The sequence below is a fragment of the Falco rusticolus genome, chromosome 1 (genome assembly GCF_015220075.1).
Source record: "Falco rusticolus isolate bFalRus1 chromosome 1, bFalRus1.pri, whole genome shotgun sequence".
In the NCBI taxonomy this organism is placed as follows: Eukaryota; Metazoa; Chordata; class Aves; order Falconiformes; family Falconidae; genus Falco; species Falco rusticolus.
In genome coordinates this window covers 105,130,597-105,152,467 of record NC_051187.1, presented here as the reverse complement: position 1 = coordinate 105,152,467, position 21,871 = coordinate 105,130,597, and the positions used below count along the sequence as shown (strand labels likewise).

Here is a 21,871-nt window from a genome sequence, read left to right as displayed (position 1 = left end):
CTTTAGACTGTTAATCTATATTCTACACAGAAGTCATCAGCAGGACTTCTATTTAGTTACTACTGAATAATATGACACAAAATTTACAAGGCAATAAAAATAAAAGAAGCCACCAAATTTGCATGTTTTGCTTCCCAGACTTAGGAATTCATTGCTTGTGTCCTTTGTGGACTGAGAAAGACAGCTACTCTTCCTGACCTATCTCCAGAACAATAGTCCGGAGAAGGGGAAAGACAGGTCAAAACTCCATACACCTCTGCCCATTGCAAAAGGACAGAACACATCACAGGGCTGGGAACTCTTCACTCATGAAGATCATCTTGCTAATCCAAGTTCTTTGAGGTCACTTGTTGCCTGACTGGGGCACTTATTAGGACAAAGAAGGAAGAAACTTTCATCTTTTTTCTCCATTAATTTCCTTAAAGGTTAGCTTCTGTCACAACCCTTCCTAGAGAGTCTACACAAAGAAAACTGACCAGAATGGAAAAAAGAGGAATTGAAACTTCCCTGTATACCAACATTCAGAGGAGGCCTGGGATACTTAAAAGGGCACACTAATTCCTGATTCCAGCAGTGTGCATCCTTTTAAAAGATTCTAGCTGTAGACACAGACTATTTCTCTGACTATCAAAGGAAAAAAATCTGTTTGAATATGCTTCCAAATGTCATGCCTTGTCCAAATACTCAGAATATTATTGTCTCCAGCAGTTTGCAGACAGTTGGTCGTATATATACAGTAGCAGCTTTCTTGCAACTGTAGTGCCTGAGTTTGGCAAGGCTATATTCCTGTCAGTGCATGAATTAATATACTCCATGCACTTTGCTTATTTTCAGCTTGACCAGTAGGCTTCAGGAGCAAGAACAGTTTTATTCTACATTACTCTGGAAGAATACAATTTATCTGATGTCAGAGGGTTTTCATGAATAGTCCAGAATGTCCAGACTAAGAGACAGTTAGTGACCTGCCACATTGTCTAACTCCTTCACCTTCATCCTGCTGAAGACACAAGACTTTCCATATATTCAAAGTAAAGCACATGCTTTTCTGTCACAAAAGCTGACCTAAATTACATCTGGCTTTTTTACTTTTGGATTAAAACCATCTATTTACAGTCTTTCAACACTTAAAGGGTGTGGCTGTGGGTGTGTGTATAAGAAAGATGGGGACAAACTTTTTAGTAGAGACTGTTGTGATAGGACAAAGGGTAATAGTTTTAAACTAGAAGAGAGTAAATTCAGACTAGAGATAAGGAAGAAATGTTTTACAATGAGTGTGGTGAAACAAACACTGGCAGAGGTTGCCCAGAGGGGTGGGGTTGCCCAGAGGGGTGGTTGATGCCCCATCCCTGGAAATGTTCAAGGCCAGGTTGGACGGGGCTCTGAGTAACCTGATGTTCCTGCTGACTGCAGGTGGGTTGGACTAGATGGGCTTTAATGGTCCCTTCCAACTCAAGTCATTCTGTGATTCTATAATCTTCCTGAGGTGGTTACTGAGGCAGCAGATTGTCCATATGAAGAATGTTGCTTCCAGTAATCACTGACTATTTCTTTTTCTGTTACTTTATACAGTGCTAAAGACAACTTTCATCTGGAGCATCTCTCGAAGTTTTTTTCCTTCAAGTTTGATTCCAAAGACGTGATAGTTCCAGGTAAGAAACCCTATCATTCTTGCCAGTTCTAACAACATCAGTTTTTCATTTTCCTGAACAACAGAATGTTTTTTACCAGTTTTCCACATCTGGAGCCAACCTATCTAGATAAGAAAAACCAAAAAGTCTAACAGTGTTCTTCATAAGAGTGTTACATTACTTCCCTGCCCTTCATCTGTTCCTTTATATTGTCTCTCCCAGCTTTGTCTTTTCCTTTAGTATTAAGGACACAATTTCTGCAGACAAGAGTGAGAAGCTAATCTGTGGTAATGACAGCTTTTTGTTACATAGGTATGATTCTGCTGTGAAGGAGTATGTATGTAGGTATGGCTCCACTGCACCTCAGAGTCTCCTGCAAAACCATCCTACTAAAGATCCTGTCAAATGTTCCCCTTCTTTGGCTCCAAGGTGAAAAGGCTCCAGGTTTTACATAGTATACATAGATAGGCGGAAACTGTTCTTGATCTTTTTCTATGAATTTCCATTATTAAGAAATTATAACATTTGGAAATCTGATGGTTTAAGTTCTGTTTTAAACAGAAATTTTGTATTTATTTTATGATTTTGCTTTCATATAAGAATTCATGGATCAGACCCTCCTTTCTTTTCATCTTGCAAGCAGTAAGGTTTTCGAAAATGATATATAGAAATTCACATTTACCACCAAGCAACAGTGTTTACACAGGCAGTCCCTAATGTAATGTAAACCTACACTCTAATTTCTCTGTTTGTGTTCCTGCAATTAAACTTTAAATGCACCTTTATAATGTTAGGAAAGATCGGCTTTGCATAAGATTTGTTGCATGCTATTTATAATTAGTTAAAGATTTTGGGGGAGGTGCAGTTGTTTCAGTACTCTTCAGGACCTACAAGCATTTGAGGTTTTGCAACAATATCTGTTTACATGGTCCACAACTGAAATATAAAGTTGGGGGGGATGGGGGGCAGAATTTGACCTTCTCTAAACAATGCAATTTTGGTCACTTTAAATCAGTTTTACCTTCCATTATATCCACACAGCACTGTCAGTATGTACACAACTAGGAAGATAGGTTCTGAATCCTTCTGAGAAGTTAAAGTTCACAGATTTGTACTAGTTATTCCTTTGCCCTAGTTCTCTTTTGTTTTTAAATTTGTTTTTATAAAAAAAACTGTGAACAATAGAATCTGATCTATTATTTCTCACTTGTCACTGCATTCAACTTTTAAAGTCGATGCCCTGATCTAATTTTTGTGGTTGTGATTCATTTCTATGACTGAAAAGAAAATCACCAGAGAATTGTATTGTATTGCCCCATGTCTTCATGAACAAAGATAGTGCTGCTCTAAAATGTTCAAAAGTTAAAAGGAACAAGGTTTTAAGTTTAAATAGTCTGTATTGGTCAGTCAAGGACTTCTTTCTATCAATGAGGTGGATGTTATTAAGGCAACACGGGCTACCAGCCCATGCCACCCTTCCCACATGCACACCTGTGGAAGCGGCCACCCAGAGCACCGAGCTGGCCCCAAGCCCTGCAGCCAAGGCCTCAGCACAGGGACATGCACTGGAGGCCACAGCACAGAAATAGCTGTGTGAAAATTGTATTAATGCCTAGGAAAAACTTTTACGTTTTGGGCAATCAATTCAGCAAATGGACAAGCATCCTGATGTGCAGATGACACTTGAAAGGATGTCCAAATGAGCAGTGAATAAACAGCATGTAGGCTGAGGTTTTATAAAGCTTGCCCATAATTTTTAGGGGTTTGCAAAATTAGCTGCCATATACACACATTTTCCTGAAACTTAAATATACGCTAATTATAAAAATCAAGCATGATTGTGATTTAAATAAATAAATAAATAAATAAATAGCTAATCAAGCAAAAATCCTGTAGAACTAAAGATTTTCAAAGTGAAGTGCTGTTGTGTTGAATTGCAAGCCAAAATACATGCTCTGGAGTAAGCAAAAGCCAGCTCCTGAAAGTCAGGCTGGTGTGGCAGTTGTCTAACCAGTAGTCTAGTTATGGTTCTGACAGGAACAGGAATGAAAAAGACCACCTGGTACCATTTAGAAGGTATTTCAGCTGCTTAGGAAAACCAAGCTGTTTTCACAGATAAATGAGACCAGCTTTAAACCTCTTCAAGAATCTACCTGACATGGTTTCTCCACCCTGATAAAAAAGTCACTGGGTAACATTTTCAAATTAGATTAAGTTTTCTAATTGAACATAATAGCAAGTAATTTCTAGGTAAACTTGGCAGAACTTTTAATCTGAGGGCAAGTAAAGCACTAGAACGAACAAACAAGGGAAGGGTCGAGCCAACAACCTGAAATGCTGCAGATCTATAAATTACTGAACCTATTAGATGAGAATATAATGTGGACTAATCTTTATGAGAAGTGCTAAATGATAATTCTTTCCAGCTCAGCATAACTCTGTTGTTATACCTTGTTTATGACTTTTAAGCTAGAGCTCATCTGTGCTTCTAAAGTGAATGTAACTTAACACTTGGAGCTAGACACAGGAAAACTTTCTACACTGCATGTTTCTATGCCAGAGACAAATTACTAAACATTCTTTTCTCAGGCATACTGTGTGGAAGGTTATATTGTTTAAACATCAGCTTTAGACTCAGACAGATAAAATCAAAGTACAACACATCTGTTATCTTTTTTCCTCTTAGCCTTAGTATCTCGGTAATAATAAGACTGATTCTTTCAAATGAGTTAAAGCAGCAGGCTTGTTCCATGTGGTTTTTTCTGCTTTTGTTGGGTGGTAAGTTGGCAGCATCAATTGTATTAGTGTTTCTGTCAGCACCCACATTAAATATGTTTCTTTATGGGAGAAATTACATCCCAGCCTACTCTGGACATCTAAATTTATCTTTCATCACATCCAGATTGAAATCCAGCTACCACCTGGATTTCTGCAGGGTTTACTTAGTGAAATGCTCAGAATATTTCTGTTCCAAATATCAAATTAAAAATTAACTTACATTTATATTTAGGCAGAACAGCCAGTAAACCACAGACACTTTCCTCTTTTGCTTCTGTCTTTCTGCTTTTTTGTGATGTTAGAGCAGATTCCCATAACCCAAATCAGAATTTGTACATCCTGTGCTTTTTTGGTATTACCTTTAGCTGCATTTATTTTCCTTTGTTTCACAAATTTAGAACACCTTAGTGGTACTGCAGCTTTCTGCACTGTTTTCCATGTCCTGTGAAATTTAGAAATGGATACATGAATTTCAACAGGGTCTTCTGAGATTTGCCTATGTATTGACTGGAGAGCTTAGGACTAGAACTCCAGCTGAGTTAAATTTCATGATGTCCCTACAATTTCTATTCTGGCTTACTGCCTTATTCTAGGGAAAAATAAACTGGCTTTACGGTCAAAGGACCTCATGGAGGAGGCACTGATTCCTGCTTGATCTCTGCCCCTCAAACCTCTGTAACTGTTTACATTACAGCCGGTTCTATAAACCAGAAACAAAACATAGTTTAGAAGTAGCCCTGTGGTCTGTGCAGAAAACTATTAAAAAATTCAGACGTGCATCGGAAAACATATGGGCTTCGTTTCTACAGAAAGCTAGATGGCAACCTTACAAGAAAATCCCTCATCAATAAATTTTCAGTACTGCCTTGTTCTTGGTGGGGAGGAATCTGAAGGGGAACTCCGTCTATCCGGGTGCCACATTCTTTCCTTTCTAGGTAAGAGTGAAGTCAGTAACCATGCTTCCAGAAATGCAGATTTTTTTTTCTTTTTAAATTACTCATATGCTTCAGAATGATTTTTCTTTCTAATTTCATTCAGAAAATCTGACTGGTTGTATTTTTCTTATCTCTCATTATTACAACTAAAATGCAAACATCACAAAACTAATTCAAGCAGCATTTTGGACAGGGTACGTTTCTTTTCTCCTGGCAAATAGTGATGGTTTCTGCTGAACCAGAGTGACGCTGAAACAGTATCATCTAACTACTTCGAAAAATACTGTTTATCTTCCTTTAGAGTACAATCATGTTTATGGATCTACAAGCAACAGGAACCATTAAGACAAAATTGTATTAACTCCTGTATAATATGTTAATTTGGCACGGAGATCAATAGCTTCAGTAAAGTGCACCTTTGCAAAAATAATCAAATTCAGAGACATTAAGCAATGAGGAAGTTACTTTATCATTCTGCAAGTGGGTGGGAAAAAAAGTACTTGGAGTCTTAAAAGCATTTTGCATTTGAGGTTTGTGAGCTCCAGATATTAGCCACAGTTCTTGCTTTGGCTTTGTGTCCCTTATTAAAGAACACTGTGGGATCAGACTTCACCTTTTTCTATAGGTAACTAGTTATGATCAGACCCTGCTCTTTGGGCTTTAGGAAGCAAATACATACTATATACACCAATACAGCAGTCTGAGGTCTGTGTTTTTTCATTTCATAATAGGCTATTACTGATTTTTATTCTGCTGTATTCAAGATTTCCATTTCATTGCATATACCACTTGTACTTCAACTTGAGCCAAGTTATCTCATCTATCTGATATAGCCATGGTCATTATGCACAATTACATAAAGACTCCCAAATCAACTCCAAAAGGAAAACATTGCTGTGTTTGGTTTGTTTGCTGTTTTTTTAGTTTTCTGTAAGACGTGACACTGTCAAAACACTTTGATATGGACCTGGCAAAGCCATGACAGGATTGAAACTAACGTGTAAATCCTGTTCTTGTGAAACTCTACAACAAAATTCTACCTAAAAGGCAAAATTAAGCACATGCTTAACTTTCAACTTTTAAGCAGACTTGTTTTGCTGAGCTGAGGTCTAAAGCTCCCTGCTTATAATGGACAACATAATTTAACTTTAAACTCAGAATCACTGTGAATGAGCTAATGCAGAAATCAATAGTAAAACCTAATGAAAAGCGAGAACATTTGAAGTTTCATTTTTTCTTTTGTTTCCTTTGAATATAATTATGCCCTTTTGGTACTGTTTTTCCTCAGTCCTCTCCACTTATTATGTCATAATTATAAACCTACATTTTAGAACACCAATTAAGAACATATTCACAGCAAGAATAGTGGATAGGTGGACACAGAGAGAGTGTTCAAGCACCAGAGAGCAAATTAATATCCAGAAAAAAGAAACCAAACCAGGAGGGAGAAAATGAAAGGGAAAGAAAGAAAGATTACTTGCTATCTGCCAGTAGATAAAGGTAAACTGAAAATTACATTCTCAGATGTATACCTATAGCCTTTTCTGTCAGCATTGCACCAATATTACTGTCACATGATTGAACATTTTATGTATGTCTTGAAGTTTAGAAAATTTTATGTAAGCATCTAGGAAAAAAAATAAGCAACCCCTCTGAGCTTCACCCATAAAAGTGCTGTTGTATCTGTTTTTGCAGAATAATAGGGTATTAAAGTATCCCTGGAAATGGCTGTTTACCTGCTAAATAGATGTGGCAGTCCTAAGTGTAGACACAAATCCTCCAGGAGCAGCTTTGCAGGTGTCATTTTAGGTGACATTCGGTAAAAGCACAGTGTCACTGGGCAGAAGCCCACTTGAATTGGGGAGTCTGAACAGATGCAGGAGACTGGCTACAATTTTCCTGTTCTAAGGTCAAGAACCAAAATGTCTAGTGTAAAAAAAAATATTGTAGATAGCCAATACATCATAATAATTGTAAACAACACAGCTATTGTTAAGCAATTCTGATAAAAATGTAGTCTTTTGATTATCTTGAGGAACACTTGCTCTGTGTACACTCTCAAGGTATTCATGTACACAGGGATTTGTTGATTTGCTAACGTGCTGACACTGCTGGATCATGTGGTTATTAGTATTTGGTTAATGGAAATATAAAAATATGATGAAGAGATATGCTATCAATGAAGAACAACCACATTTGATCCTATTTGATTTCAAATCTTTTCTTAGCCTGTTCAAAAATATTACATACCATATTTTAGGCACAGATGTAATCCAGGGGATTTCAGATCAGTCTTTGTTTCACATGAGATTTAGAGGTGGAAACCAGCATTTTGTTAAAATTAAAGTGCCTGGGAAAATGCCTAAAAGCACAGTATCCTATATAATGTAGAAAGAGTCACTCCCTGTTCATACTCAACAAAGTCAAGTAACAGGTGCTGTAAAAATATTGTTATTTGAAATACTTTGAGTATTGAGGTATTCAAAACAAGTTCATAGTTACCATCACAAATCTATTAGCTATAACAAGATGCAATGGAAGGTCAATACTCACTGGATTATGTATGAGAGATTAATATGACCAGGGTAATTTTTAATCTATATTTAGGGACCTATGTGTAAGAGAGTAGTTATGGAAGGCACTGCCACCAGAAAACACACATGCAAAGGACAACATGCTGTAAAAGGTGTTAAAAATGTGCCCTGGAAAAGCTAGAGCTGTGAGCTATCAGGAAACCCTTCCATCTAGTTCTCTGTGTTTAAGGTTTCTTTAAAATACTGGTGCAGCTTAAATAACAAAATTGGTTGAGCTGGATCTGTGCCCTTGGCTGGAATTAAAGCTAAAGGTCTTACACCAGAGTGGTTTTATCTTAACCCCATTTTTTCCAAGAAAAATTGATGAGTAAATTCCCTTTAGGGCAATGACATCTATAGGTTGATTAGAGTAATAGACCTTACTGTTTACTAATCTAGCTAAACAGTCCAGTATCAGCTTCCCAAGCAATGCAAACCAAACAGAAGAGACCCTTGTAACGAAAATGCAGCCTTCCTTACCAACACTCAGTATTTTCCACACAACACTGTTAAGTTCATGTTCATTTTACAAGAACTGAGACTGTCTGCAGCAAGTGGTGATTTTGAGTCCCAGAACTTTTGATGCCCAATTTGTGCGATGTTTGGAGAGGCCTTTCAAAAGTGGTGAGTGTCCATCTCCTGAAAACCTGCTACTTTGAAAATGCTTTAAGTTGAGGAGCCAAACCCACAAGTGTCTTAAAGCTTGAGGTAGCTACACTTCATTTAGTTTCTAATGGGGAATGCAAAAGATAAAGTTCTTTCAGTATTTACAAGTACATTTTGTTTGTAGATATACATATAGGCAGTAAACTTTTTTTGTATGCTAAACCTGGCTCTGCAGAGCACATGGAATGTAGAAATTAACAAAACAACCAACCCTGATTTACTCTGTATGTAAGCTCTACCAAGTGTCGTGGTGAGTTATGCAACTGAGGAAATGCAGCATGGCTCTGTAATATTTCCAGGCTCTTTGCAGGAGATACCAAGGAATTAAATTTGAAGTTAGATATTTGATATTCAGTCTTATTTGTGGATAAAATGTTTAATTTCCTTGGCTTCAGATTATTTGTGAGGAACTGATGTTCAACATAAAGAACATTTTGATGGAACATGTGGCGCTCTTGATATAGGTTGCTTCCTGATTGTATGCAAGTTCTTAGAAACTGTCCTGATGTTTGCATCTGCAATCCCAAATTTAATTACTGTAACTGTTCTGAAATTGTTGCTTTAAATGGTTTGTTTTGGCTAATGCTCATTGCCTAGCTCATAATCCCACAAGATGAACTAACACAGTTGGCTCAAATAGGAAAGAACTCGTTGATGAGGGGTAAGGGACATAAAATACCCTCCATCAATTTTGGTGACAGGTTTCTGCAATAAAAGTAAAGGTCCAAGGGTCATAGTCACCGGAGCTGGCACAGGAAATCACATCCGACAGCTCCAAGGACAGATTCATCTCGGATAAGAGATTCACTTGTAACTGTACTCCCTCTGCTTTCCCATTTACCCCGTTTCCCACCTGCAAGTACATGCTTCCCTCAGAGAAGGAACATAACCAACTGATGTGTCCTCTGGCAGCTTTCAGTGTGACTGCTCCTCCTCACATCTGGGACAGCCGCAACTTCTCAGCTTGATGTTTTTTCCATACTGTTTCTACCTTTTTCCCTTCTACCTTTCCCTCCATTTTGAGAATTCCAGTATAAACATGACTGCGGTTAGCTAGCATAAAGGTGAAATATCAGTAGCTAGTTTTGCTGCAGTAAACCACAGTTCTTTCGCCCACAACTCTTAAAACATGCAAGTAAAGTAGAATATTTTGGAATCAGAAACCTTGCTTTTTCACTCCCCCCCCCTCCCCCCCGCCTTGTGCTTTATTGATAGGTAAAAGGCTAATTTAGTCTCAAGAGTGTTCTATGTCCACCCCAACTCTTTTATTACAATAAATAACCTTGCTGTGAATACATTTTAATTAGTGATTTCATACTTGGAATTGCATAGTTGTAATACAGTAGGAGTGAGGATCTATTGAACTCGCATAAAAAAGGCATAATCACTTTCAAAAGCTCTGCTGGAATAATGCAGGTAAAAATTTCCCCTGCTGGTGTCTGTTTTCTGTGTTCAATGTATCACTAGCACTTCACATTCTCTTTGTATTTATAAAAGGGTAAATGCTTAGACTTCAGGTTGTGTAGGATGCCCCCACAGTCCTGGAGATTTTTCATTCTTTGTTTGCTGTTGCTCACTGAGATCATTGTAATGAAGACAAGATTTTTACTTCATTTGAAAATTTTAGCCTAAATAGACAGATTACAAAGAAAAATAAGAAAAAAACCATAAGAATCAGAAGGATTTTCACAACTCTGGGGGCCTAGCCTGGGACCTTTTAATGCAATGTGAAATAAAATAAAGGAGGGTCTGGGAACAAAACCTGAAAACCTTGTCATATGTGTTACTGTTTAAGGCAGGCTGACAGGGTAAGCATTTTAAGGAGCAGTGAAAGAAAAAGTTTTAAGAACCATAAGCTCATTTCAGAACCAAATCCGAACTTGCAAACAAGATGCTGGGCTTCAGCCTCGAGGAGTGCAGTATAAAAATTAGAGGGGGTCACAATGTATAACGTGATTAAATCAGGCATTAGTTACATTTACTAGGAATGCTGCTCAATTAATCTGGCCATTGCTCTCAGGACACACACCATGGCACAAAACAAAAAGAATGATAAAGGCAAATAGATTTTTAAACACGACATTAGGCTGCGTTTGATGTGCAAGGTTCCCTTGAAGGGCCTTTTTTTTTTTTTTTTTTTTCAAAATTATCATGTTTAAGAAAACTGCCAGAAATTCACTGGCACGTCAATGAAAACAAGAAAGTGTTCTTAAAATGTAGGCAATTTACACCTACTTGCAGTGAATATAGTTGAGGAACACGTACATATAAGCTGTCATATCTGCTGTCATATCTGCTCCCTTCAACTTCCTTATAATGTCAATGTGGACATTTTGGCAAGTTTCCTGACCTGCACATAGTCTGAACGAGTAGGCTGCTTCAGCTGTCTTATGTACTGGCATCTGAGCCAGGCTTTTCAGCCCAGGGAAGAGCAACCTGTCAGCAGAGGCTGAGGGGAAGAGTAGTAGGGTCTCGGCAGCACTCAGGCACTCATTCTCTCTGCAAAGAAGAGCACAATGTGGTTTTTCCAGGCTGCTCCCTGTTCCTGGGGAAGGGATGACCGTGGGAACAACTGGTCAGAGCCTACCTTTGTGTTCCCACTTCCCTTTGGCTTTTGTTCTCTCCGATCTAGGATTTAAGGGAGGAGGTAGCTTCAAAACTTGGATCCAATCCGTGTCTAAGTTCAGACCCTTCTCTGACACAAATACTGAAGTCTCAAAGTCTCAGTCCTCTGTTGAGCATGACGGTAGTTGAGAGGGAGATTTGCTGTCTGGGCAGCTACACTTGCAACTGTGGTGCTACAGAGGGAGCATGACAGTCCTCAGGCTCTGCTCAGCAACGGACTTGGAGTGGCAGCTGCCACTTAATGTAGTGTGGTAGCATCACATGCAGTGCAGCTGACTGTAGCAGTGTTTTAGCCGGTGGCATGGTTGTTTTGTCATGTAGATCTTGTGTTGATAGCTCTAGTGAAGTACCTAACCACAGTCAATGCGGAGAGAAAAGCTTATGGTCTAAAAACAAATTTGTAGGAAAGCAGTGACATAGGAGTGTTGATATTCTGTTTGAAATTTTACTAGTTCAGAAAATGACATTTTTAAAACCTTGTGAAATTACAGATTACAAAAGCAATTTACTGAATCTGCCATGCCTTTAAATGTGTATTTCACTGAAAAGGCTTGACAATGTCTCTGCTTACACATCCTGTTGCAATGTGGACCTGGCATCTGCTTTATTCATCCCTGATTTGTATTCCATTATTTCACAGTTTCTCCTGACCACTTCTTAAATTTCTTAAATCTTAAACACCAGCATCTCCAAATGACAGGAGCCTGAATTCCAGGGAGAAGGAGCTTACTTGTACTTAGCCTCCTCAGGCAAGCACAGCAGCATCCCTCCCTATGGCAACATATTGCTGCTAATTAATTACCTATACATTGCTCTAGGCAGGAAAGCGCTTTCATCAAGAGCACCAAACAAGTAGTAGTTTTGTTTGCAGAGAAACCTCAAGGTATAATTATATACAGAAAGTGTCATGACAACACTTGTCTGAATTCATCCATATTAAAAGCTTTGGAAGAGGGGAAGGGAGGTTGGAATATGAGGACCTAGAGTTCAGAAAGCAATGGGGCCACCAGAAATACAGCAGCCTTACAACCTAGGGTCAAAAACAGAGGAAAAGGCAAAAATTAAAAAGGAGTCCCAAGTACAAATGTTTAGTCAGTGATGGAAGAAATTAAGACTGAGGTGTATTTGTCTGGGCTTTTCTACGGGATGCTTGGGAAGAAATCTGAGAGACCTGCATAAATTTGAAAGGAATGTGTAATAAAGAAAGAAGACAGTAGAGAGTTTAAGGACTAGAGGGGGGTGGATGAAGAAAGAAGGTATAAAAGTCACTATGCCAGGACTTCACAAATTCTGTATTGTATGCATTCTTGAGTAAGTTTTAAAAGGGGAGGGGAGTATGCTGATGTTACAAAGTGGAACAGAGTCTTGTCTGTTTTGTGCAGATAAAGCTTACAAAATGTTGTGAATTGCTGAGGAAAACAAAGCACAAAAGAAAGTTCTTCTGGGAAAAATAAAGACTGAAATCAAGAAATAAACAGGAAATAACATTTATCCACACCTGCTGCCTTGCAGTTGCTGGAAATTGAACATCTTGGATGTGACTACCTGCACTGGGCAAATAATTGCTGTTTACTGTCCTAGGCAAAAGTCTGGAAAGCACAAGGAGATCAAAATCCCTGGGGCATATCGTTCTTTTTCATATAGTCAATGTAGCTATGATCGCTTAGAACACCTGATGATGCATCTCCCCTAGTAACCAAACTACTTTTCCCAGATATGGCAATCTTAAAATTAGAAGAGCAGGAAAATTGTCCATTCCATTTATTCTGCTGAAATTTGAGTTAGAACACATAGTTCTTATCCCCCAGGAAAATCGTGCCTGTTAATATCTTAGTAAGGGATTCACCCTTGGGAAGCTTGTGCACTCCACAAAGCTGTTGGAGAAAAGGCAGAGGGAGACATTGCCTTTTTTCCACCTCCCACTCTTCTTTATTTGTCTCACTGTACCTATTAGGAGTAAAAAAAGAGAGGCCAGGTTTTATTCCTAGCTGACTTTTTCAGTTTTCCAGATATGCACAAATACCCAAGGCTGCACATTGAACTTAGTTCAAAGCAGCACTCTGGTCCTATAGGAAAATTCCTTCTCCTTGAACTTTATGAATGGAAGAAGTGGATGATGCTCCTGTGTGGTTGAACGCAGGGAAAGCAGGTTGGTGAGGCGCACTCTACATTAGCACCGCTAGACTTTTTGGGTCTCCAAATTAGGATGCAGAAGAAGAATGCAGTCTCTGCCTTAGCCAAATGTAAAGGGAACATTTTTGCATATTTTTGATATGTGATCTTATCAGCAGACAGCTTTTTCTTTTCAGTAAAATAAATCCTTGTAATTCCACAGTACAGAAATCTGACAGTACAGAAAGTAATCTTTATGATGGCTAAAAGTCTTTGCACAGCATATATTGCAGCTTACAATAATTATTTATTACTGGTGTTACCATTACTGAGTGCTTAATGCACTTGTGGCCAGTGGGCAGAAAATAAGCAATACCTGGTGACAACAGCAAGAATGCACTTCTTCACATGGCAAGTAACTTTTTAAAGTTCCTGTCAGGCTGTAATATTTTTCCCCTCCATGCAAGAGTATTAAAATAATAAGTTTGGATATATAAATCAGGGTAGGTTGAGTTCACTCCTGTGCCAAGAGGGAGCTGAATGAATGCTGTAGATGTTAAAGCTGAAAGGGGCCTCCTAGATCATCTTGTTCTGCCTCCCTTCCCATTGCTATTAACAACTGCTAGTGTCACAAGAGCAGAATCTTAAATAGTGAAAGTATAGAAAAGAAATGCTAGGCTCTCCCCTCTGGCTGCTCATCAGTGCCTTAATGTTTTCTGCAAAATATTCACTGCTGCTTTATTTTTCTATACTTTTCTATTTTCTCATGTACCCTATCTAATATGCACATCAACACCTCTGCAGTGATGGTGAACTTTCTCTAGGTAAGTTATTCCATTGTAAGACTGACCTTCTCTAAAGAATGCCTGTTTCTCCTAATGCATAAAATGAATTTTATTTTTTCTAGTTTCAGTCCATTACATATTTTAAGTACGCAATAATTCCTCGCCATCTTTATTGTCACTATAGTTAGATATTTATAGACAAGTACCTCCCTTCATTATTGCTTCAATATGGAGGCATGGAACTGACAGCCATATGATAAATAGCAAATCTACTTGATAAACTGAGGAACCATTGGGAGAAGACTTTCAAAGGCATGAAAAGTAATTAACAATCCCAAGTGCAAGCATCTGTGTATGCACACAGGTGTGTAAAAGAGGAAGGAAAAAGAGAATGGATTTTCAGCATGACTAACATTCCTCTGTAAGGAATGATTCTTTTAAGGTGTTTTGAGAGCAGTGAGGTGCACCTATCAGTACGCAATTATTTTTTTCTTTTTCACTTCACAGAAACAATCAGTTTGGAGAGTAAATAAAGCAACTGAGGTGATCCTGTCCACCTCTGCCATTAGGCATTGCATAATAATACTTCATGTTTTCTGCATTTAGTGGTGCAGACCTTAAGCAATAGGGTTTCTTTGCTGGTCTGTTAGACCCTGAGCCCATGGTTAAGGCCCGTGGCGCTAGGAGAGCAGCTCAATGTAAGCCAGCAGTGTTGCTGTGACCGAAGGTATGCCACGCTTCCTTACCTGGCTAAACCAGGACCAGGGGTGCACAAATGTTCATTATGAGCTTCATCCCCTTTCCCTCTAAGTCTCCTTCAGCTGCAGTAGTCAAGTCTTTTACCAGTTCCCCTTACATGGGATTCATCATTTCACATGTGAGTCTCCTTCCTTCTGTTTTAATGTTACCTTTATTTTCCCTAAAATTGTTACTGGAAATGTGTCCTTGGAAGGAATCTATCATGACAACTTTATGCTCATAGCTGACTGTGTTTTGTGGTTTTCCAAAGGGTGCTTTTTCTTTCCGATATTTCTTATATCACCAATATGCTTTTTAAAATTTTTTAATATCTTTAGACCATTTGCCTAGCGTTGACTTTCTGCTTTCTGAATACAAGTGTACTTGCCTAGTGCTCTTGTGATATATCACCTGCATGCAGGCTATCTTTTCCTATTAAGCAAGTATTTTTTTTACTAAGACTTTGATCTGTTTTCATGTATATTAAAGGGTATAACAGCTATTACTGTTATTGGTAGCTGCAACTTGCTTGCATCCTGAAACAAATAATGTTAACGCTGGTGGTTTAAGTCTAATAAAAGATATTATACATAAAAAGTGCTGGAAAAACAAAAATGGTCCAGTAGGCTGGGAGGAAATGGTGAGGTGATGTCTCAGACTGACAGACTTAAATATTGCTTAATATCAACTTTTACTCTCTATAAAAACTTTACAGGATGGTCTCAAATTGGTTTTCAGTTTAGTTCAGGCCTGGGTTTTGGTTGTGGGTTTGGTTGTGTTTTTTTTTTCAAAAAAGGCTTTTTTTTTGCTATGGTTCAAAGTGCCACAAAGTAGGTGCAGAGACGGTAGCATAGCAACCACAAAAAAGTAAGTTTAAAGACTGAGAAAATGAGCTTTTTGCTTTCTAATAGCAGAGCTTTCATGTTCACATCTTCTTGCTGGGTTTGAAACACCTGTTTCTATTTCAGCTGACTCTGTTTGCTTCAGTCTTGCAGTACAGAAAGTTGTGTGGCCAGTGCTGAATTACAATTAAGCCAGCCTGTTTTCTGTGAATTCTGGTCATCAAAAAATGGTGAGCAGAATCTTGAATGGCAAGGAATTAATTTAGGTTTGAAATTAAATTAGCATTTCTTTGAAATGGAAGAGTTTTCTGATATGAAACAGAACTGGTTCCCACAATGACCATGAGAATAAACCTACTTTTGGCTGCTGACTCGGGAAAATTTTAGGGATCTCATCAAATAAATCCAACAAGTAATCACTGTGATTTTTAAAATCTGTTATAAGGTTATGTGCCCTGTGTGCACAATAATGTGAACTCTGTCTGGACAGCTAAGGACTGAGAGTTCAGTCAATGTGTCGTTGACTTTCCCTGTTTACCTGAACTGAGTTTAAGGCTGTGACTCATCTCAGATTTGCATCTTTGTTTCACCATTTCTTGGTGTCTGGCAAAATGGATGTGAATACTGACTTAAAGCATATCCTTCTAGTAACATCCTTGCACGCCTCCGTAGCTACATAACAAGAAAAGATATGGAGAATAATCAATGAAGACTTTTAAACTCTCTTTTTTGAATCTCTGTTGAGTTAATCTTGAATCCTTCTGCATTCTCTATTATATTTTTAATTAGGGTAATTTTTCCTGCTGATATGTTAACTACAACACACAGAAAAGATCTTTGAATCGTGGAAAGTATACCACACCACATACACCCTCAAATTGTGATTTATTCTGAAATGAAACAATTTCTACCAAACTGGAACTTTACTATCCCCAAACTGCAGTTAATGACAAGTGAGCTTTGGGTCAGGTTCATCCATACTTTCACCCATTCTCCTTTCTGAGCTCTCAGCCTCCCAGACATACTCTAAACCAATACTAGGACAACACAGTTCCAAATATGCCATTGCAGATTTTGCAATTGTGTTAGCTTGTTTCCAATACATTTAAAGTATTCCAATGTATTTGTGTTCAGTTTACGTGATTTTTCACAGCCACCTCGGTGGTCCTTATTCATGTGAGAATGCCTGAGGCAGAAGAGATGTGTTCCTGGAAGCTGGATGTGTTGACATTTTGCGGTGCCTATGAAAACCAAAGATCAGGATAAAAAGGCAGGAAATGACTGAACAGACCCCCTTGTTGTTAACGTGATGGCTTCACTTGTGTATGACCTGGAGGGCTTCCAGCCACTAGTATTTTGGATGAGAGGCTGAAGAGCTGTCAGCTTGCTGTACTTGACCCCTCACAATTTCCCTACCACCTGCAGGGTCCCAGCTGCGGTGAAGGGTCCTGAGGCCCGCCTCCCCCCAGGATGATCACCCTGCCACATCCCCTATGCCAGCAGGGCCAGAGCTGCAATGCACAGGCAGGGGGGACAGGTGGTTTACTTCTGGCAGGGCAATGAGGCAGGACAGAGAGTTTCTGCAATGCCCCAAAATAAATTTTCGCTTCCAGGCTTGTGCAAAATGAAAATAATTCCCTACTCTTATACCATAAATACAAATATTACAGTTTCTCTCCGATTTTTCCAGCCCCGATTTTCCATGAAAATCAAGTCAAAGTGAGAAGTTCTTAAAGAGGTTTTTACCCCATCATTGCAAAGCAGAAATCTGTTAAGACTTAAAAAACCCCAACAAACAACAACCAAACCCAAAACTGATAACTTCAGTGAATCTTTTGCATGACTAAACTTCTAGGACACGCTTTACTATGTAGTTTTCCTTTACTAACTCTATCTCTCAGAGTTTTTCTCTTGCAACTACAATTCTGTTGGCAGCCTTTCCATTGTAGAAATACTGCTAAAATACTTCACACCAAGTTGTACAAAGCCTTTGAAATTATGGAGATTTACACCAGACCTAAAATCTTATGTCCATGTTACAGTGGAATTATCCCAAAACCCAGAGGTTATGCAAATTGGCTATAGTATTTTCTTCAGAGCTCTGCTCTACAGAACTAATATCCTTACTCCACACCTCCTTCATATCTAATGGCAGATAGATCCACTGCCATACTTAGTGCTCTTATTTGTGACTTACATAATTTTTCAATACATGCTATTGACACGTCTTCATTTTCCATATACATTTTGCATTGGAATGTCATTACTGATGACTTATTTACAATAAAGTAACAACAACAGAAAGGACAATGTTGGAGAATTATTATTAATACGCTGTTAAAAAAATGTGAAATGTTTGTGGTTTTTTACAAGTGTATGAGATAGAGCCAGTAGTTGTTCTATAGTTAAAGCTGGAGCTTCCTATAATAAACGTTATTTATTTATTTATTTTTCAAATTAAATCGGTCTCTGAAAGAATCTATGCTTTGATTAGCTGCAATTTATTAAAACCTGCATTCTGTAAAATAGGAACAATTGCATATTTATTACAGTCTTTGGGGTTTTCTCATAGATCATTACATTTTCCAGATAACTCTTGGCAGAGGGAGAAAATAAAGAGGAACAGATAGTAGCTACAGCCCAGCCTAAAGTAGGAGGGGAAAGGCTGACTAAAGTCCATTAAAGCAGAATCAGTAGACCCTTTCTGATCCTTGTCTCATTTAGCATACCAGGAGTAAAAAAAGGAGGAAAAAAGGAAATTGAGAGACTTTGTACATCAGGAAGCTCTTTGTTCTTTTTCTCTCCCATGACTAAATGCTAGAGCTACCTGTTGCTCAGTGGTAATGTGAATGTCTGTGAACAACATGTCTGAATCCAGTGCAGTCAGATGTAATTCTGTTAGATACAGTACATTTGAAATATCAGGCCTGAATTTAGCCCTAAATAGAACAGAAATTATATTTGCAAAACAAATATTAAGCTTCCTTCTTTCTCACCCTCCCTTTCAGTAGTCTATGTGACCATAAAAGCATGTCATTCTAGAAAGCCTTAAATAAATTTATTTTAGTTCATTTTTAATTGTTATTTTTAATCTAATTTATGTACTCTTGTATTTCCCAATACAGAGTGGTGTTTGGAAATACTTATTTCCCCTATTGTATTTATAGAAGTTGAAAATGTTGAAATGATTTAACCAGTGTTAAACAATATGTCTGCTGAGAAAATTCAAACCCAAGATGTGGTTGTATTGAAATACTCCACTGCTATACTATATTAAATAAGGATAATATAGACTGATGGATACAAATGCAATGAAGTGTCATTATCTGACTTTTAAATAATCATTGAACATGCAAATTGATGAGACAACTCCACAGAAGTGCAGAAAAACACAGTCTACCAAATATTGAATTAGTTAAGAGCTGAAAAGTGTTGTTTACAAAGCATAGACTCTTATATTAATCTGCCAGTTTCCTGCAATTCTTCTCTTTCATTGAATTTTTGGAGCCTGACTAGTACAGACAGCCACAACCTGCTCTTTCCCACTCTTTCCAGCTTCCCAAATAGTGCAGGGCAGAAAATGAGGCATATGGCTGAGGGGAGGAGGTGCTGGCTGCCAGCACAGACTTCCACGGCAGGAAGGGTAGAGCCCCTACAGCTGCATCTGGACCCCCAGCTGGAGACCAGACTTCAGATACGAGATTTGGATGGAACATTTAATTCAGAGTTTAAAAAAATCAGATTAAAAAACCTAAACTAACTAACTAAATATATATATATATGCATATATATACCAAAATATTTGCTAGCCCATACTCAAGTTGTGGACAAAGATTCTCACTCCCAGTTGAATCTCTGGGGTGTCTGCAAACCATCTATTGGGAACAGAATTAATCTTGGCCCAAAGAGTGGGTCTTCTTGGACTTTACATCTGTTATACGGAAATAAAGAAAGAATAAGAAAAAAAGAAAGAAGAGTAAAACCAAACAAAAATATCCCCTTTCTTTATCATTAGTAGATTTCTACAGTAGACATCTTAGAATCTGTTTTATTCAGTGTGTTAGCACTAATCGCACTAAATACCATTAGTATTTATTGATTAGAGTCCTCTTACAACTTTTCCTTGAACTAGTTATGAGATTTTGTCACGTATCTGGTAGAAGTTACATTGGACTTGCTGCTCTCCCTGTATTTGTCCATAGACTGTTCTTGCCCCTGACAAGGCTTCTCTATCCCAACACTGCATGGAGTGCCCTGTGTGAAGGCCACACGGTCCCCAACGAGCTCTACCTCTTTACAGTCAATTCTCACACAGTATTCTGTGTTCTCCTCTGCACTTTCCGTCCATTCTGAAAGCTGTAACATCCAGTAAGATCGTAACATAGATACCTAAAATACACTTTGTTCTCCTTTGCTTTGCTACGGTTCTTTGGCAGATGGAAAGAGGCTTCACATCCCTATAGGGGCAGTGAAACATATGCAATGGGCAGAAGAACGGCTTTTGTATCTGTTCCTGTTGGTTGCTTTTCTTTCCTATTTTGTGAAGATTTCTGAGATGACAGCAGTGAGAAACTACTGTAAGCCTCCCCAGACCACTTATGTTGGTAAACAGTTAGTGAAACAAGGAATGCCACAGACCTAAGCCCAACTCACTGCATTCCAGGGTTGAGTATAGCATTTACAGTGGGGCTTGTCATTAGTATCACTCCTGGAATACAGATTTTAAAAAAGAATGTAACCATAACTGTATTTACACAACTTAGATAACACGGGGAAGAATACACATTTTTTTCACATAAAGCAATTTGCAGTAATCCCAAATTCTGATCCTTGTGTTTACATCTGAGGAGCATCTTTTTCCTGGAAGGGCTCTCTATGGGCACGTTTGTGCTAGGACTGCAGGCTGCATTTCCCATCTTGCAGCTCAGCTGCATCATGCCAAGTCAAGACCTCCGGTCAACAACTTTCCCCCCTGCCCCATACATACACACATGCCATGAGCTCAACTGCAAGCCCACTCATGAACAGTGATGGTGAAGCAACCCAGCAAACTCCAGCAGGCTTTTCTATCTGGATGATCAAAGGACATTGAAATGAGGTATACTTACCCCAGGTGTTAGACTCAGCCAGTGGTTTTGCTCTTAGAAGGTGCTACATGCTAACATTAATAAAAATACAAAATCCTGATCTTAAGTGACCTACACACATTTCAAAGAAGACATCTCATTTTCTACCTGAAGTCGGCCAAGTGCAGTGAACTGAAAGAATAGATCCCTTAAGTCTCAAGCAAGTATTTCTCATTAAACAATCAAGTTTTAATGGAGGTTTGAAAATAAACAGTGTACTATTCAGAGCAATAATAATTACTGTTAAATTCAGGAGGCCTTCATCAATACATCAACCAATGTGATTTCAGTCAAAATCTGGGAACTTATCAGCTCTGAATCAGTCCACTCCAATGCAACTGACTCATTTAAGGACATTTTATAAAGGTTTTTTCTTCATATGAATTTTACTGTCATTGCCTGAAACAGCATTACCTGAAACACTGGGGGCACTTAATACTTTTTAATTGTAGACATACGAGCCTCCTACTCCCCTAAAAGGGCAACTCTCCTCTCTCCAATCACTATACATGAACTTAGACCCCCCCACACCCTCAGTTATGTCCAGCATAGACAATATGAACAACTTATTGTGACACAACTCTACAGTAGTGCTTGTGAAGCGGGTAAAAAAAGTATAGGAGAGAATTTTAATATATGAGGTTATTTTGAAGGGGCATGGATCTTTCCATGCTTAAGCTACCCAGGAGGCTGAGAAAGACTGAAGTCCAGCACTTTGTGCTGACAACACATCAAAATCAGAGAAGCACAAAAGTAAATTAAAATATTATGATAAGTTCACCCATGCATTCCACAGGAAAAAAATACCAGATACCATACAGGAATGCAGATGATTCCACTGTACCCAGGATATGTCTGTCTACAAATCCTTTTCCTAGGACCAATAACACAAACCTCTGTCCTTTTTCTTATGGGTTTGCTCAACCAACTTTAATAAAAGAGAGCGTTTACTCTGACTCAGTTACTGAACAGAAAATTGTAAGCCAAAATGTGTCAGTTTTTTCCATTATAGCCTACAATTAGGTAATCTACAAAATTAATTTCCTTCACCTTTAACAAGGTT

General features: G+C 38.4%; 1 protein-coding gene across 4 annotated transcripts in view; it reads left to right on the top strand.

The window, feature by feature from the left end:
* The first annotated feature begins 1,524 nt into the window (after positions 1–1,524).
* Positions 1,525–21,871, top strand: part of NDST4 (N-deacetylase and N-sulfotransferase 4) — a 135,722-nt gene continuing 115,375 nt past the window's right edge. For 3 of the 4 annotated variants that reach the window (XM_037394223.1, XM_037394200.1, XM_037394218.1), the window contains exon 1: positions 1,525–1,649. The gene's annotated coding sequence lies outside the window, so the exon portion shown is untranslated. Of the gene's footprint in view, positions 1,650–8,394; positions 8,539–21,871 lie in introns of those variants that run through there. The other variant, XM_037394210.1, reaches the window with a different exon arrangement.